Below are 19,288 nucleotides of genomic sequence, written 5' to 3'. Positions count from 1 at the left end.
GGTTAGATTCACGTCGGGCTCACCAATTAATGTAGCTAGGAAATCGGAAATCATCAAAGCAAATATCAATATTAGTAATCTAGCTCAATCACAAAAGATCAAATGCAATGATCAATCCTAATTACATCCAATAAAGACATGAAAACAAAACATTCAAGATTTGAAAATTAAGCAAACCAAGTGCAGCTTTGAATGTCTCCTTCATGTGGCTCCATTGTCCTTCTTTCTTCTTCAAATAGCTTTGCTGTGGATCTCACCTACTAGTGCATATACATGAGATGAAAGCAAGTAGACAAGATGATTGCTCAGGAATACTCGAAGCGTGATTGATTCAACAAAGTGGTTATTAGATTAGGATTGAAGAAATTCATCCAATTTATAGAAAATTTGGAGAAAAGATCAAATTAGCATGAAGAGATTCAAATGGAAATTGCAAATCAAGAATGTCAATTATGACAAATTATGACAGATTTGCACTTTCTATGCAAAATTGATTGATTGATAATTCATGACAAAATTATGACAACTTTTTATGTCAAAATTGATTGATTGTCAATTATGACAAATTATGACAAATTGAAATGTCATTCCCATGAAATTAGGAGAAAAATAGGAGGAAATTGAATTAGAAATTAGGAAAATTAGAAAATTGGAAAATAGGAATTTAAGAAATTAGAAAATGAGGAAATAGGAATTTAGTGAATTAATTAATAATTTTTCATTTATTAATTAATTCACAAAGAGGGAATTTAGAAATTGATGAAAGATTAGGAAATTAAGAATTAGGAGAAATTAAGTAAATCAATTAATAATTTGTCATTTATTAATTAATTCACAAAAAGAGGAATAATTAGTTAGCCAATTAAATTAATCATTTAATTGTGACACGAAGACCTAGGATAAATAAATAAATTATTTAACCTAGAGGGAGAAATGACAAACAGGGTTAAATGAATAAAATCATGAAACCCTAAAAAAATGAATTAGAAATGCAAGGATGACAATTAGGTCTTGACAAAGGATAATTGATATCGTTTCGATTTGATTTTGAATTGATAAATGACCAATGCTGACAAATGATTTGATTGAGAAATGTGCCAATTGATGAGGAACAATGACTAATTGATCCAAATTGAGAAAGATGACGATTGATGACAAATCGATTGTAAAATGACAAAATTGACAAGAAGACAAGGATCGATGACAAAATCGATCACAAGACGATGAAATTGATGACAAATTGATCAAAAGACAAGAATTGATGACAAATCAATCGCAAGATGATAGGATTGATAAGAGGACAAAACCCTAATTAGGATTGACGATGTCCAAAATGATGACAAATGAATCATGACTGATATTGTTATCGACAAGACCAAATTCGAAAGCGAGATAAATGAAGAATGCAGAAGAAGGACTTCGACACTCGTAAATGATAAAGACCAAGTGCGAATCATAGGAGAAATGTTAATACGATGCAAAAATCCTAAAATAAGGCAATGCGCAAATGTTAAAGTATGATTCCGCAAGCATTGACCATTTTTAGACGTCTACAACCCTATAGTAGATGAAGCATAGGATGTGATGCATATTTTGCATTCAAAAAATGTTATACTGTTGAAAGTTATGAGTGTTTCTCAATCAGTCTATCAATAAGGACTATTGTCATAATTCAATTAGAAAATAAATAATAATTATTTATTAAATTTGAAATAAGACAAGCCTTATATTGTTGAAAAGGTAGGAACATCGTTAAAAAACCCTTTTCGTTTAATCAATTCTGGCTACAAAAAAATTTGTTAGCCACTAGTGTAAAATTTGGAAAATCAAGGAAACTGAAAAACATGTTTTTTCAGTTGACTTTCCAGGCTTGTCACTTCCAAGCCGAATCCCAAAGCATTCCTGAGCCAAAATTTCAAATTTTAAATTTGTACAACAAAAATCGGATATCCTATAACCGATAAAATCGGATATCTGGTACAATCGGATATCTGATTATATTGGATATCTGATTTTAATAAGTAAATTCACTAACTAAATTTGCACATAATTAATCTATTGTTTATTAATATATTAATATATAATATTTTAATATATAAATTTATAAATAAATTAGTATATGATATTAGGGAGAGGTGGGAGTGGGGCGGAGAGAGAGATAGAGATTAGGAGAGAGAGAGAGAGAGAGGGAGAGGGAGACAGAGAGATGGGGAGGGGGAAGGGAGAGAGAGATAGAGAGATTAGGGGAGAGGGAGAGGGAGAGACAGAGACACAAAGAGAGACAGAGAGAGACAGAGAAAGAGATAGAGACAGAGACAGAGACAAAGACAGAGACAGAGATGGGGAGGGGGGGAGAGAGAGAGATATGGGGAGGGGGAAAGGAGAGAGATGGAGATATTAGGGGAGAGGGAGAGATATATTATGGGTCCTATGGTATCCTAAGGGGTCATATTGTGTTCTATGACCCCTTTGGACACCATATAATGCCTTAAGACACCAAATTGTGTTGTTATGGGTCATATTATATTCTAAGGGGTCATATTGTGTCATATGACCCCTTTAAGACACCATATGACCCCTTAGGACACAATATGACCCTTTACGACTCTATGCAGTATTGTTATGGGTTATATGACCCTTTCTGACACCATATGGTGTCGTTAGGGATCATATGGTGTCCTAAGGGGTCATGGGACACAATATGAACCCTTTAAGAAACCATATGACCCCTTAGGACACAATATGACCCTTTATGATTGTAGACGATGTTGTTATGGGTCATATGACCCCTTATGACACTATATGGTGTCATTAGGGGTCATGTGGTCTCCTAAGGGGTTATGGGACACCATATGACACCTAAGGACAACATATGACCGCTTATGACACCATTTGGTGTCGTTTTGGTGTCATTAGGGGTCGTATGGTGTCCTAAGGGGTCATGGGACACCATATGACCTCTAAGGACAACATACGACCCATTATGACACCATATTAGGCTTTTATGGGTCCTATGGTGTCCCAAGGGGTCATATTGTGTCCTACGACCCCTTAGGACACCATATGACCCCTTAAGACACCAAATTGTGTTATTATGGGTCATATTGTGTCCTAAGGGGTCATATTGTGTCATATGACCCCTTTAAGACATCATATGACCCTTTAGGACATACTATGACCCTTTACAAATCTACATGGTGTTGTTATGGGCCATGTGACCCCTTAAAACACCAAATTGTGTCGTTATGGGTCATATGGTGTCTTAAGGGGTCATGGGACACCATATGACCCCTAAGGACAACATACGACCCCTTATGACACCATATTGGGTTGTTATGGCTCCTATGGTGTCCTAACGGGTCATATTATGTCCTACGACCCCTTAGGACACCATATGACCCCTTAAGAAACCAAAATTTATCATTATGGTACATATTGTGTCCTAAGGGGTCATGGGACACCATATGACCCCTAAGGACAACATACAACCCCTTATGACACCATATTGGGTTGTTATGGGTCCTATTGTGTCCTAAGGGGTCATATTGTGTTCTACAACCCCTTAGGACACCACACGACCCCTTAAGACACCAAATTATATTGTTATGGGTCATATTGTGTCCTAAGGAATCATGGGACACCATATGACCCCTAAGGACAACATACAATCCCTTATGACACCATATTGGGTTGTTATGAGTCATATGGTGCCCTGAAGGGTCATATTGTGTCCGACAACCCCTTAAGATACCATATGATTCCTTAAGACACCAAATTGTGTCGTTATGGGTCATATTGTGTCCTAAGGGGTCATATTGTGTCCTACAATGCCTTAGGACACCATATGACCCCTTAAGACACCAAATTGTGTTATTATGGGTAATATAAGGACAACATACGACCCTATGACACCATATTGGATCGTTATGGGTCCTATGGTGTCCTAAGGGGTCATATTGTATCATACGAAACCTTATCACTCCATATGACCCCTTAAGACACCAAATTGTGTCGTTATGGGTCATATTGTTTCCTAAGGGGTCATGGGACACCATATGACTCCTAAGGACAACATACGACCCCTTATGACACCATATTGGGTCGTTATGAGTCATATGGTGTCCTTGTTGGTATTATGGATGACTTCATCATGTGTTGCATTGGTTTTGTCATAGATGTCAACACTTATCTTTTTGGAGGTCTACATTATTGATTTGGCACTCTGGTTATATTGGTTTGTTGTTGAACCGACACATTGTGGTCCTGGTATGGATATTAGCTTATGCACAGTCACTGGTATATGTTTCACTGGTAGCTCAGGAAGTTGATGATGACTTTTTATCATCTGGAGATCATTTGGTTCTATCAAAGACATGGATTGGATGTTTATATTTGGTGTTTTTCTTATTAGTTTGATCAGGTTCACAAATTTTCCTTTACTAGTAGATAGGTCTTGGTTATGGGCCGGTACAAGATATCATGTTCGAGATCAGCACGACACGTTTTGGAAATGGTTTATTGATTGGATAATGTGTAAATGTATTGAGGTCAACATATTGTATTGCATCAAGACTTATTTTGTAAATATAATATCTTTAGGGAGTCGACCTAATCATGAGGTCTTAGGTTTTGTATAAATAATTGTAAGATCTTATCAGGAAGACATATGAGTGTATGTGTGAGTGTGCGCAAATATTAAAGATCATTGTGAAGAGAAAAAATAAGCAAATCCTTGTGTGAACCACGCAGATATTATCTAAAGGTTGAAGGAAAGGTTATGAAGGTGTTTGGTACTCATGGTCAGAGCTTAAACCGGTACTGAATCCAGCATTGTAGATGCTATACTGAAGCCATACATTGTTATTGGATTTAACCATCCAATTGTAGTCAGTGTGACTCCTATTTTGTGATTGAGCAGGGAGATCTAGGTGGTTGGCCTTTCTGCATGTGCACACCCCATTATTGTATTCACTTACTATCTACAGTAGTATCATCTGATTGTGGGTAAGGTTTCCCACCATGTTTTTTTCCCTTACAGGGTTTCCATGTCAAAATCTTTGTGTCATGTGTTGTGGATGTGTTTTTCTTTTTGTTTCATGCATTAAATTGTACTGATATTGCTATAACTGTTAATTTGTTTTACCGGCACTGATTTTTAAGTTGAATTTTGGGTTATAATTTATTGACAACTGATTTAGCCCCCCCTCTCAATTGTCCTTCCCGGTTCCTAACAATTGGTATCAAAGCCTAGTCCTCTTTTTGCAGAAGCCTAACATCTTGAGGAGATCATATGGCAGCAAATATCTTCAAGAAGGACAGTCCCAAACTTGATGGAACTAACTATGGTATATGGAAGATCAGAATGGAAACACGTCTGAACTGCATTGGAGGAGATATATGGGATGTTACAAAGAATAGGTATGTTGCTTCTACTATGAATAACCCTAATCCATTGACCTTGGCTAAAGACTTGGAGAATGATTTCAAAGCAAGAGAACCACTTCTAAGCGCATTATCAGATCAAAAAATCATGGGATTATCAGATAGATCTACTGCAAAAGCTATTTGGAATAAACTAGAAATGTTGAATGAAGGAGATTACAATATCAAAATTGCAAAATTGGAATGTTACCGGGTCAGGTATGAAAATTTAAAAATGGAAGAGGATGAAAGAATTTCTGCATTTATGGAAAGATTTAATGAAATTGTTTTAGGAATACAATGTTGTGGAGGATCTTTAAGTGAAGATGAAATTGTTTAAGAGCTTTGCCACCGGCTTACAAAATGAAAGTGACAGCTATTAATGAGTTGAGAACAATGCCTAATACATCAGTATCTAGAGATACTTTGGTTGGAAAACTTTCAGCATTTGAGCTTGAACAATTTGCTCATGTTGCTACAGTCAAGACTGATACAGCCTTCAAAGAATCATCATCTAACAAATCTGATTGGAAAGAACTTTATGTAAAAGAACTTGAATAAATTGAAGCACTATTTGCAAGGAAGATGCCTAAAGGTCCAGCAAGAAGTAACTATGAAGCTAAAGAACCTTTCAAATGATTTTAATTGCAATAAAGTTGGTCATATGGCATCTAGGTGTGCTGATAGACATTCAAGACTAAGAGAGGAGGCAAAAACAACATATAAACCTAGCCCTGAATATCAAAGATACAGATTGAAGAAAAACAAAGATAAGTCATGTTACTATGTAGATGAAGGTGTTATAGATGACTCTGATGAAGATCCAACAAATAGTGGATGGGCATTTGTTGCAATAAAAGAAGATCAACCAACACCTATTGTCAAACTGATAGAGTAGGAATTAGCAGCAAAAATTGAAGAAAAGGATGAATGGATCATTGATAGTGGTTGCTCACATGATATGACTAGTGATAAAAGAAAATTCTTATCATTTCAAGAATGTCACGGAGATCTAGTAAGATTTGGAGATGACAAAGCTTGTTTAATCAAAGGAAGAGGCACTATATCTTTGGATGGTAAGCACAATAATGAAAATGTTTATTATGTTGAAGGTTTAAAGAATAATATTTTGAGTGTTGGTCAGGTAGTGGAAAAAGGATTTCAACTACAATTCAAGAATGGAAAATGCAAAATTATGAACAGAATTGGATTGGAGATTGCAACCGGTAATCAGACTAAAGGTAATATCTTTCATTTGAATACCAATGATAAGACATGTTTTTTTGCTCAGATTGATGAAAGTTGGTTATGACATAAAAGACTCTACCATGTGAAATTTGATTGCATTGTAAAGATCAGTTCAACCAAGGCAGTAAGGGATTTACCTAAGATTCTGAAACCTCATAATCCGGTATGTAAGGAATGTCAAATGGGAAAGCAAGTTAGAACAACATCTAAGAGAAATTCTGATAAATCCAATAATATTCTTGATTTAATTCATATTGATTTATATGGTCCAGCAAGAACAAGGAGTCTTCAGGGTGATAGATACTTTGTGCTAATAATTGATGATTATTATAGAATGTGTTGGGTCACTTTCCTTAGGGAGAAATCAAAAGCTTTTGGGAGAGTCAAGATATACAAGGCAATGGTAGAGAATGAAACTGACAAGAAAATCAAATGTTTGAGATCCAATCAAGGAGGAGAATGTACATCTAGGTAATTCAATGCATACTGTGAAGAGAATGGAATCAAAAGACAACTATCAACACCCTGGACACCCCAGCAGATTGGAGTTGTGGAAAGGAAGAATAGAAGTATACTGGATGCAGCAAGAACCATGATGATGGAAGAAAATCTACCTCATATGTACTGGAGAGAAGAAGTGAATACATCGGTCTATACTTTCAATAGAGTTCACATCAAAGGTGAAACCGGTAAGACCCCTTATGAACTATGGTTTGGTCATATTCCTACTCTTAAATATTTCAGAATATTTAGTAGCAAATGCTATATTAGGAGAGATGAGTCTATTGGAAAATTTGATCTTAGAAGTGATGAAGGAATATTTCTTGGTTATTCAACTAGAAGCAATGCATATAGATGTTATAATAAAAGACTGGAGAAAATCATTGAAAGTACTAATGTGAAGATAGATGAACATTTTAGAGGAGAATCGAGATCTATAGGTTATGAACCGGAAGTAGAAATGATTATAAATTAACCGACACACATTGCACCGAAACATAATGAAGAACCAGTCACACCGCCATCACCAGAAAACTCAACTGTGACTAAAGAACAACAACCTGTAAGTGGAAAACAGAATAAAACCAAGTATGTGAGATTGAATCATTTAGAAAATCAGATAATTGGAAATAAAAATCAAGGTGTTATGACAAGAGGAATATTGGCAAATGAAGAGGTGTGTTTAATTTCTTAAGTTGAACCAGCATCAGTCATTAAAGCATGTCAAGTTAAACATTGGATAAAAGCAATGGAAGATGAATTAGAATAGATTGAAAAGAATAATACTTGGACATTAGGTCCTTGGCCTAAACACAAAAATGTAATTGGAACTAAATGGGTATTTAGAAATAAACTTAATGAAGATGGTGAATTAATCAGAAAAAAAGAAAGATTAGTTTATGAAGGTTATTCTCAGAAATAAGGAATTGATTATAATGAAACCTTTGCATCGGTAGCCAGAATTGAAGCAGTAAGACTATTTCTTGTATTGCAGCTCACAAAAACTATAAATTTTATCAGATGGATGTAAAATGTGCATTTTTGAATGGAGATCTTGAAGAAGAAGTTTACATTGAACAGCCTGATGTATTTTCATTAACAGATAAGGATATGGTTTGTAGATTAAGGAAAGCTTTATATGGATTGAAGCATGCTCCCAGAGCTTAGTATGCTAGACTGCATAAATATCTTCTAAAGCTTGGATACACAAAAGGTAATGCTGACAATAATTTGTATTACAAAATCACCAATGATGAGATTTTGGTTATTGAAGTACTTGTGGATGATATCATTTTTGGAGGAGAAGAAGGGTTATGTAAAGACTTTGCTAACAAGATGCAGGAAGAATTTGAAATGTCCATGATTGGAGAGATAAAAAAATTTATAGGTTTGCAGATTTCTCAAACAGATAAAGGTATAATCATATGTAAGCACTCCTATGACTACAACTGATAAATTGACATCAAAGGATTATTCAGCTCCTATAAATCCGACAAGGTACAAATCTATGATTGGAGGGTCATTGTATTTGACACAAACCATACCTAATATAATGAATGTAGTGTGTATTGTTTCAAGATTTCAAAGCAATCCTAAAGAAAATCATGAAACTACAGTAAAAAAGATTTTCTGGTACCTACAAGGCACAACAAATCTTGGTTTATGGTATCCTAAGGATGACAATTTTGAGTTATGTGCATATACAAATGCAAATTGGGCAAGAGATGTGGATGACAGAAAGAGTGCCACTAGCAATGCATTCTTTCTTGGCAGAAGATTAATTTCATGGATCAACAAGAAGCGGACTTGTACATCATTATCTACAACAGAAGCAAAATATGTTGCAGCAGCAACTAATTGCACTTAGGTATTATGGATCAAGCAAATGTTGAAGGATATCAAGATAAAATGCAAAGAATCGGTAATTATTTACTGTGATAATTCAACGGCAATAGATATATCAAAGCATTCGGTATTTCACTCTAAAATAAAGCATGTTTCTATTAAGTATAATTTTCTGAAAGAAAATGTTGAAGCAAATGAAGTGAGATTGGTTTATGTGAATACTAAAGAGAAAATTGCAAATATTTTTACAAAGCCTTTGCCTAAGGAAACATTTGAATATCCCAGAGAGAAGCTTGGGGTAATCACCCCTCCGGCAGAGACTTGAATGATGAAGATTGACATCAAACCAGTAGGGACTAACAAAAAAATCATTTTCCGATTTTGATGAAGGAGAGCTACTACTCAGGGGGAGTAGTTAGTTGTATGTTCTAATTTTGATTTTTAACTACTTCGGCATTTGATGTCAAAGGGGGGGAGATGTCTATGGAAAAACAATGTACTTGGAGAGATGTATTTTGGTTTTGGTTATATTGTTTCTATTTTTGGTACAGAACTTTGTATTGATCTATTTCGGGAGATTGTTGGTATTTGGCATTTTTTTTTTGGCACTTAGATGTTTTTCCATCTAGTGTTGCCATCAATGCCAAAGGGGGAGATTGTTGGTATTATGGATTAGTTCATCATGTGTTGCATTGGTTTGTCATTGATCTCAACACTTATCTTTTTGGAGGTCTACATTGTTGATTTGGCACTCTGGTTATATTGGTTTGTTGTTGAACCAACATATTGTGGTCCCGGTATGGATATTGGCTTATTCACAGTCACCAACATATGTTTCACCGGCAGCTCAAGAAGTTTATGATGACTTCTTATCATCTCGAGATCATCTGGTTATGTCAAAGACATGGATTGGATGTTTACATTTGGTGTTTTTCTTATTGGTCTGATCTGGTTCACATATTTGCCTTTACTGGTAGATAGGTCTAGGTTATGGATTGGTACAAGATATCATGTTCTAGATCAGCATGACACATTTTGGAAATGGTTTATTGATTGGATAATGTGCAAATGTATTGAAGTTGACATATTGTATTGCATCAAGACTTATTTTGTAAATGTTTAGGGAGCCAACCTAATCATGAGGTCTTAGGTTTTGTATAAAGAATTGTAAGATCTTATTTGGAAGACATATGAGTGTATGTGTGAGTGTGTGCGAATATTGAAGATCATTGTGAACAGCAAAAATAAGCAGATCCTTATGTGAATCACGCAGATATTATCTGAAGGTTGAAGGAAAGGTTATGAAGGTGTTTGGCACTCATGGTTAGAGCTTAAACTGGTACTAAATCCAACACTGTAGATGTTATACTGAAGCAGTACATTGTTATTGGATTTAACCATCCAATTGTAATTAGTGTGACTCCTATTTTGTCATTGAGCAACAAGCTCTAGGCGGTTGGCCTTTCTGCATGTGCAAACCCCATTATTGTATTCACTTATTATTTGTAGTAGTATCATTTGATTTTGGGTAAGGTTTCCCATCGTGGTTTTTCCCCTTACAGGGTTTCCACATCAAAATCTTTGTGTCATGTGTTGTCGATGTGTTTTGCTTTCTACTTCATGCATTAAGTTGTATCGGTACTACTATAACTATTAATCTATTTTACCAGTACTAAGTTTTAAGTTGAAATAATTGGTTTTTGGTTATAATTTATTGACAACTGATTCACCCCCCTCTCAGTTGACCTTCCTAGTTCCTAATAGTCCTAAGGGGTCATATTGTGTTCTACGACCCCTTACAACACCATATGACCCCTTAAGACACCAAATTGTGTCATTATGGGTTACATTGTGTCCTAAGGGGTCATATTGTGTCATATGACCCTTTTAAGACATCATATGACCCCTTAGGACACAATATGACCCTTTACAACTCTATACAGTGTTGTTATGGGTCAAATGACCCCTTAAGATACCAAATTGTGTCGTTATGGGTCATATGGTGTCCTAAGGGGTTATGGGACACCATATGACCCCTAAGGACAACATACGACCCATTATGACACCATATTGGGTCGTTATGGGTCCTATGGTGTCCTAAGGGGTCATATTGTATCATACAACCCCTTAGGACACCATATGACCCCTTAAGACACCAAATTATGTCGTTATAGGTCATATTGTGTCCTAAGGGGTCATATTGTGTCATATGCCCCTTTAAGACATCATATGACCCCTTAGGATACAATATGACCCTTTACAACTCTATATGGTATCATTATGGGCCATATGACCCCTTAAGACACCAAATTGTGTCATTAGGAGTCATATGGTGTCCTAATGGGTCATGGGACACCATATGACCCCTAAGGACAACATATGATCCCTTATGACACCATATTGGGTTGGTAGGGGTCATATGGTGTCCTAAGGGGTCATGGGCCACCATATGACCCCTAAGGACAACATATGACACCTTATGACACCATATTGGGTTGTTATAGGTCATATTGTGTCCTAAGGGGTCATATTGTGTCATATGACCCCTTTAAGACATCATATGACCCCTTAGGAGACAATATGACCCTTTACGACTTTATACAGTGTCTTTATGGGTCATATGACCCTTTAAGGCACCAAATTGTGTCGTTAGGACTCATACATTGTCCTAAGGGGTCATGAGATACCATATGACCCCTAAGGACAACATACTACCCTTTATGACATTATATTGGGTCGTTATGAGTCCTATGGTGTCCTAAGAGGTCATATTGTGTCCTGCAACCCCTTAGGACACCATATTACCCCTTAAGACACCAAATTATATCATTATGGGTCATATTGTGTCCTAAGGGGTCATGGGACACCATATGACCCCTAAGGACAACATACAACCCCTTATGACACCATATTAGGTCGTTATGGGTCCTATGGTGTCCTAAGGGGTCATATTGTGTCCTACGACCCCTTAGGACACCATATGACCCCTTAAGACACCAAATTGTGTCATTATGGGTCATATTGTGTCCTAAAGGGTCATGGAGCACCATATGACCCCTAAGGACAACATATGACACCTTATGACACCATATTAGGCCGTTATGGGTCCTATAGTGTCCTAAGGGGTCATATTGTGTCCTACGACCCCTTAGGACACCATATGACCCCTTAAGACACCAAGTTGTGTTGTTATGGTTAATATTGTGTCCTATAACCCCTTAGGACACTATATGACCCCTTAAAACACCAAATTGTGTCATTATGGGTCATATTGTGTCCTAAGGGGTCATGGGACACCATATGACCTCTAAGGACAACATACGACCCCTTATGACACCACATTGGGTTGTTATGAGTCATATGGTGTCCTAAGTGTTCATATTGTGTTCTACGACCCCTTAGGACACCATAGGACCCCTTAAGACATCAAATTGTGTTGTTATGGGTCATATTGTGTCATATGACCCCTTTAAGACATCATATGACTGCTTACGACACAATATGACCCTTTACGACTCTATACGGTGTCGTTATGGGTCATAGGACCCCTTAAGACACCAAATTGTGTCGTTATGGGTCATATGGTGTCCTATGGAGTCATGGGACACCATATGACCCCTAAGGACAACATACGGCCCCTTATGACATCATATTGGGTCGTTATAGGTCCTATGCTCTCTCTCTCTCTCTCTCTCTCTCTCTCTCTCTCTCCCCCCTCTCTCTCTCTTTGTCTCCCTCTCCCATAATATCTCTCTCTCTAAAATATGAGTAATGAAATCGAATATCGGATTTTATCGGATATCTAATTTCTATCACTGCCATTAATGTGGCAACAGTAAAAAAAAAGGTGGCAACAGGAAAATATTTTGGGACCACAAATTTATACATTAAAATTAGATATCCGATATAATCCGATATCCGATTTTATCGAATATCCGATTTTTGTAAATAAAAAAGAGCCTTGTGGGCCATTTTGTGGATTCCAATAGCCCACAGTCTTCATATTCTATTTTATGTCAACAATCATGGGTTTTCAGATAGGTTGAGACAAATTTGTGCTTTTGAGAGGTTCTTAAATTCAAATCTTACATTGTCAATCATTTAGGAGCATCTTTGTGGAGGTAAATGGGGAGTAGTAGTCGTCGAAAGTCTAAACGCAAAAGAAAACTTTCAAATGACCAAATTTAAGTATATAGATAAAGAGATAGAGATGGTCATAGGAGTAAAGGACAAGTTATGATAAATATTGCTAATGTTACTTCAAGTGAAGAGGAAATTGAATTTGAAAATGTTGAACAAGTTATTGAAAATGAAAATGTAGATTTTGAAAGTGAAAATTTTGAATATGTTGAAAATGTTGAAAGTGATAATGAAAATTCTCAACATGACATGAGAATGGAAAGTGAAAATTTGGGAGTTGACAATGAAGGTGTCCATAATTTTGGTGTAAATATGAAATTTTTTAACATTGGAGGTGAAAATGTAGAAAATTTTGACATAGGAGGTGAACATGTGGAAAATTTTGACATTGGAGGTGAAAATATGGAAAACTTTGACATTGAAGGTGGAATTGCTCAACCAAGTGAACAATATGTAACACCTAATTACTTTAGAAATGAAGAACCTCTCATGGATGAAAGACAAATTCCAAATCCAAGACCTTCAAGAACTCCAAAATGGTTACTTGAAATTGATGAGAACATTATTGTGAATCTTGAAGGCAAGAGGTCAACAAGAACCATTAAGTTGTGGTCTACATAACTTTTTGACCAAAATTTTAGCAATAAGACATTGACCAAGCAATGCAACTCTCTATTCAATTGATAAAGATGATAAAGATGAGACCATTGCTAAACAAATTTAAGATTCGTATAAACAAGAAGATGGAGAGAAATTATATTATTACCAAAAATCTATTTGATGCTCTCAATTCTATTGGAAAGAATACCAAAGAAAGAGATAAGAGAGCCGCTTGAAGAGTGATTACAACCTCCTTAGTAAGCCATCAATTAAGGAAGGCTCATCAAATGAGACAAACTTGTGTTTATTTGAACATAAACCATAAAAATTCGGATAGAGCACTTGCACAAAGACAAAGACTTGATGATCCACTTCAACATGATACATGGGCTTTTGGTGGGAGGCTTCCATGTGTTGATAGAAAGTTGACTAAGAATGTGAAGGAGGAGATTCAACAATTTTGGTACTCTAATTCTAGAGTATCATCCAATGTAAAGGACGTTTTGAAATTAAGAATCGGCAACCGAGACCGCACACCACATCCAAAACATTTCTTGGAATCAAGCCAAACAATGTTGTACAATTTTTTTGTCAAGTACATTCAACTTTGCAAATATCTCAAAGGGCCTTTGAAACTTTGAATCCATTTTATTATGTTCCTCTTAAGATTCATAATACTTGTTGTTGCAAGTACCATGTGGAGTTTTCAATGTACCATGAACTTTTATGCCATATTAATTCTATGATGCATACTAATGAGATATTGTAGGAGTGTGGTGCAATGCTATTTCCAAGAACATCAAGAGACTTGCAAGATATATTTTTATGCCCTAGAGATGATGGCTGCTATTTCTATAGAAATGATTGTTTGAATGAGAAGTTCTCACAATGTGGTGGGTTGTCGAAGATTGTTTCATGTTTTCATGAGGGCAGCGAACACGAGTTTGGAAAGAATTGTGTTGACAAATAAAGATGAGACAATGAAATATAATTTGAAGAGTGGAGGTGAAGGTTCTAGATGTGAATTAGTCTCAAGAGAAGTGAGTGTTGCTGATTTTATTTTGGTTTTTAAGGAAAATCTTTTTTACAAGTATCCAAGGCACACCCATAGGTCTTAGTGGTTGGATCAATAGTTCAAAATGTGTATGAACTCTTTCCCGATTGGCACTATTGTATCGGTGGTTGATTTTGCAAAGAACTATACATTGCAACCACAAAATAAGGTATAGTCTCAGTACTACAATTCAATCCAGATTGCTATTTTTGTTCACATTACATATAGACATGCTCCTGATAGTACAGAAGAGGACAGGAAGATAATCAAGGAGTATCATTTTTATATGAGCGATGATAGATCACACTCCTCCGAGTATGTGCAACATTCTTTCGAGATTTTTTTTGAGTTCTTGCATGAGAAAGATATTGCAATTGATCAACATATCATATGGTCAGATAACTGTATGGTAAATTCTAGAATGCTTGTATGTTTTATTTTTTGAGTAGAATGCATGAAGAGAGGCGTATACCTCATATTTGGTGTTTTTTTGAGACAGGGCATGGTAAAAGGGAGCATGATGGAGCAGGTGCATGTTTGAAGAGAGCTCTAGTTAAGGAGAAATTCAAGATTTCAGGTGCAAATTTCTTTGATGCATGTTCTATTGTTGATTGGTGTAGTTCAACATTATCACATGGAGGTACTCTTGATTCAGTAGTGACCAAATTCTTTTGGTTGGTTGATGAGAGCAAAGTGGGATATAGATTGGACTGTCAAACAATTAAAGATTCTTCAAAGATGCATTCATTTCTCAACTCATAGGAAAGTACATGGACCATTTGGACATGAGCATTGGCTTATTTTTATCATAGTTGTGTTTAGTGTGATTGGGATTAGTGCGAGTCAAGTGAGTGGGTTGATATGTGGGCTCCCCAATATCTAACTCCTTTATCTAAAACAATATCCTTGTCAAACGATGACATGGAAAGTTCACTTGAGTATGACCGTCTATCAAATCTTGTACAACCAAGATATGTTTTTGCAGTTGTTGCACTGCAAGGGAATGAAGAGAGATCAGAATATTGGTTGGCACAATGTGTATAGGGAAAATAGAAGCTATCGCAACTAGTGACAGATGATGATAGGTTCACATATCCTATAGGTTCAGTTGTTGTTGTGGGAACTTGGTTGCGAACATACATGATTAGAAATAATGGCATACCTGCATTTGAAGACTATGAGAGACACAAAACCATTCTAAGGTATTCACACCTTATTATAGCTACAAATGTCAATTTGTTGAAGCATCAAGCAAAACCAAAGACCAAAGACCTATGGACTGTGACTGCTGTTGATCATGAAGCAATACTGGATACTCTTAAGCAAAGAGATGACCCTTCAGGCATACTTGAGTAGTATGTCTTTAATGGTGCCTTATTTTTTTTTATCATGCATTTCATTTCAAAAAATGATCATTAAACCTTAATATTCAAGTTTGTTACGTGTATATTAAGGATGTGTTCAAAATGCAAGTATATTGATGAACATTTTTTTTGGCAACACGGTTTTTGCATGCACATAGCGGGTACACTCGATATAATTGGAAGGGACGTATTTTTGCAACATGACTTATTATCATGCATTTAATGAGCTTTATGGTTTTTGTTATTAGACAACACTATTTGACAATTTTTGATGATATAATTATTGCAAAACCTTTATGCTCATGCAGGTCTTTTTTGATGATATACAACAGTATCGCATTATGATTTTTGCGTCAACATAGTGGGTTCTCTTGATATAATTCAAAGGGATGTATTTTTATGGTATATATTTCCACCTTTTCATATATTATCATTCATTTTAGTTTAACTGATTATCATAAAGACTTTATGTTCTTCCATGCATTTTATGTGTAGACGAACAATTCTTAAAAATACAGGTTCTTGCTAGATCATTCGTCATTGACTAGTTTACTCTTGGTGATGGTACATATTCCTTTGTGCATTAATGAGATTAAATTTTGTGCATAAAAAATAAGTCAAGTGAATGTATTTCTATTTAAAAATGACAATATATACCATCATCTTCAACCATGTAGACAAATGCAGTGACGAATTCCGAGTTAGGGCCCGTCGAAGTTTGACAATTTTTAGCACTTAGGGTGCTCAAGGGACGATACCGGTAGCCTATGACCCCGAGCATTCAATAGAGTGGGGGAAAAAATAGGAGCATGCATAGGGTAATAATGCCTAACTGGACATGTTAGAGCTGACAGTTCATTATCATGACAAGCAGAATGAGAAATTGGCCATGCGACAACATTCGATTGAATGAGACTGACAATTTTTTCGCGGACCAAAAAAATGATGCCCTAATAAAACCATAGGGAAAATTGAAAAAAAGATTTAGGCTTTTTTAGGGACCCCTCTCATGGCCTCATAGGTTCAAACGAATCATTCCCAGGTGCCATGGATTCTGAGTTATGGTTGTAAAAGTTTAACAAGTTTTAGCACTTAGGGTGCTCAAGGGATGACGTCGGTAGGGTATGACCCTGGGCGTTTGATCAAGTGGGGGGGAAAAATAGGAGAATGAACAGGGTAATAATGCCTAATTGGACATGTTAGAGCTGATGGTTTGTTATCACGACGAGTAGAACAAGAAATTGGGCACATGACAACATTTGATTGAATGAGACTGACAATTTTTTTGCCAACCGAAAAAATGATGCCCTTATAAACCGTATGGAAACTTGAAAAACCGAGATAGGATTTTGTAGAGACCCCTCTCTTGGCCCCGTAGGTTCAAATAGATCATTTGCAAGTGCCATGGATTTTGAGTTAGGGCCCTTCAAATTTTGACAATTTTTAGCACTTAGGGTGATCAAGGGACGACGTCGGTAGGGTATGACCCCGCATTTTCGACCGAGTGGGGGCAAAAAATAGGAGCATGCATAGGGTAATAATGCCTAAATGGACATGTTTGAGCTGATAGTTCATTATCATGATGATCAAAATGATAAATTGGCCATGCGACAACATTCAATTGAATGAGACTAACGATTTTTTTGCCAACCGAAAAAATGCTGCCCTAATAAAACCGTAGGGAAACTTGAAAATTGAGATAGGATTTTGTAGAGACCCCTGTCATGGCCCCATAGGTTCAAACGGATCATTCACAAATGCCACAGATTCCGAGTTAGGAGTCGTCAAAGTTCGACAATTTTTAGCATTTAGGGTGCTCAAGGGACGACGTCGGTAGGATATGACCCCAAGCATTTGACCGAGTGGGGGGGGGGGGAATAGGAGAATGCATAGTGTAATAATGAATTGTATTGTATTTTTCATTAAATAAATTGTGTTGTATTGTTCATTAAATGAATTGTATTGTTCATTATACAAATAACACTTCCTATGAAATGAAATGAATTTCATTATTCACTAAATAACCATTATTAACCATTGTTAATTATTGGATTAAAGATTAAATATTTTCATGATAACACCATGCACAAATGAGCAATAATTTATATGATCAAATATCAACTTCTGTATACATGAAAATGTCAAATGATTACAAGTTTATTTCCATACACAAATATGGCATAAACGCCAACTCAAACAAAATGTATGACTATATACGTGAATGTATGTCCATATACAAAATATAAATGTCAAATACACACGTAAGCATCCCAAAACTATCTATAACATCCTAAGTTGCTGATGGATCATCAAAATCAATCCTCTTTGCCGCATTGCTCGGCTCTAAAGGATCTTGCACAAGAAAAAACAAACCACGATTAAGATTAGTTATATTATATAACTCGCATTCGAAAAGTTAACACAAAAATGAACTATAATTGAACTATTCTTGTTTACCTCATCTCCACGTTTTCTCTTTGGCTTTATAGGACTCTTGATGTATGTTTTTGGCAGAGGAGGTATGTTTTCAATATTTTCATACACAGCCTACATATGTTCACAAACATGACATTGATACAAGTTAGCATATATTTTTCACTGATAATAACAAATTATATCTACTAAACACAAAATAAAATCAACACACATGTACTCGAGGCATATCTTCTTCTTCATCATCTTCAGGTATAGTGGGTGTAGTAAACATAGATGTGAAGCCGAGAATTCTCTGTACATATACACAACAAGTATATGAAACTATCAATATATGTCTAGACATGTATAATTACTATGTTATTTAAACTATTCATTCAATCATATTTTCATTCAATTACGTTTCCCTTGTCTCCAACTCCACTACCAGATCCTAAATCACACAGCCCCGCACTTGTGTTGCTTGTGCCCTACAAGAATAAAATAAGATATACATGCAAGTTACTACATAATCTAATTAATACCAATATAAATGATGAGCATGTATGTATAATAAAAAACAAACAACTAGGTGCAATAATATATGTACCATCAAGGTGCCCTCCTGGATCTGTGTCAACTCCTCCTCGGTCATCAATTGTTAAATAGACCATGTAAATAAAAATTAGTACTTAATATTATC

This window comes from Cryptomeria japonica, chromosome 11 (genome assembly GCF_030272615.1).
Source record: "Cryptomeria japonica chromosome 11, Sugi_1.0, whole genome shotgun sequence".
Taxonomy (NCBI): Eukaryota; Viridiplantae; Streptophyta; class Pinopsida; order Cupressales; family Cupressaceae; genus Cryptomeria; species Cryptomeria japonica.
This window is presented reverse-complemented; position numbering follows the sequence as displayed.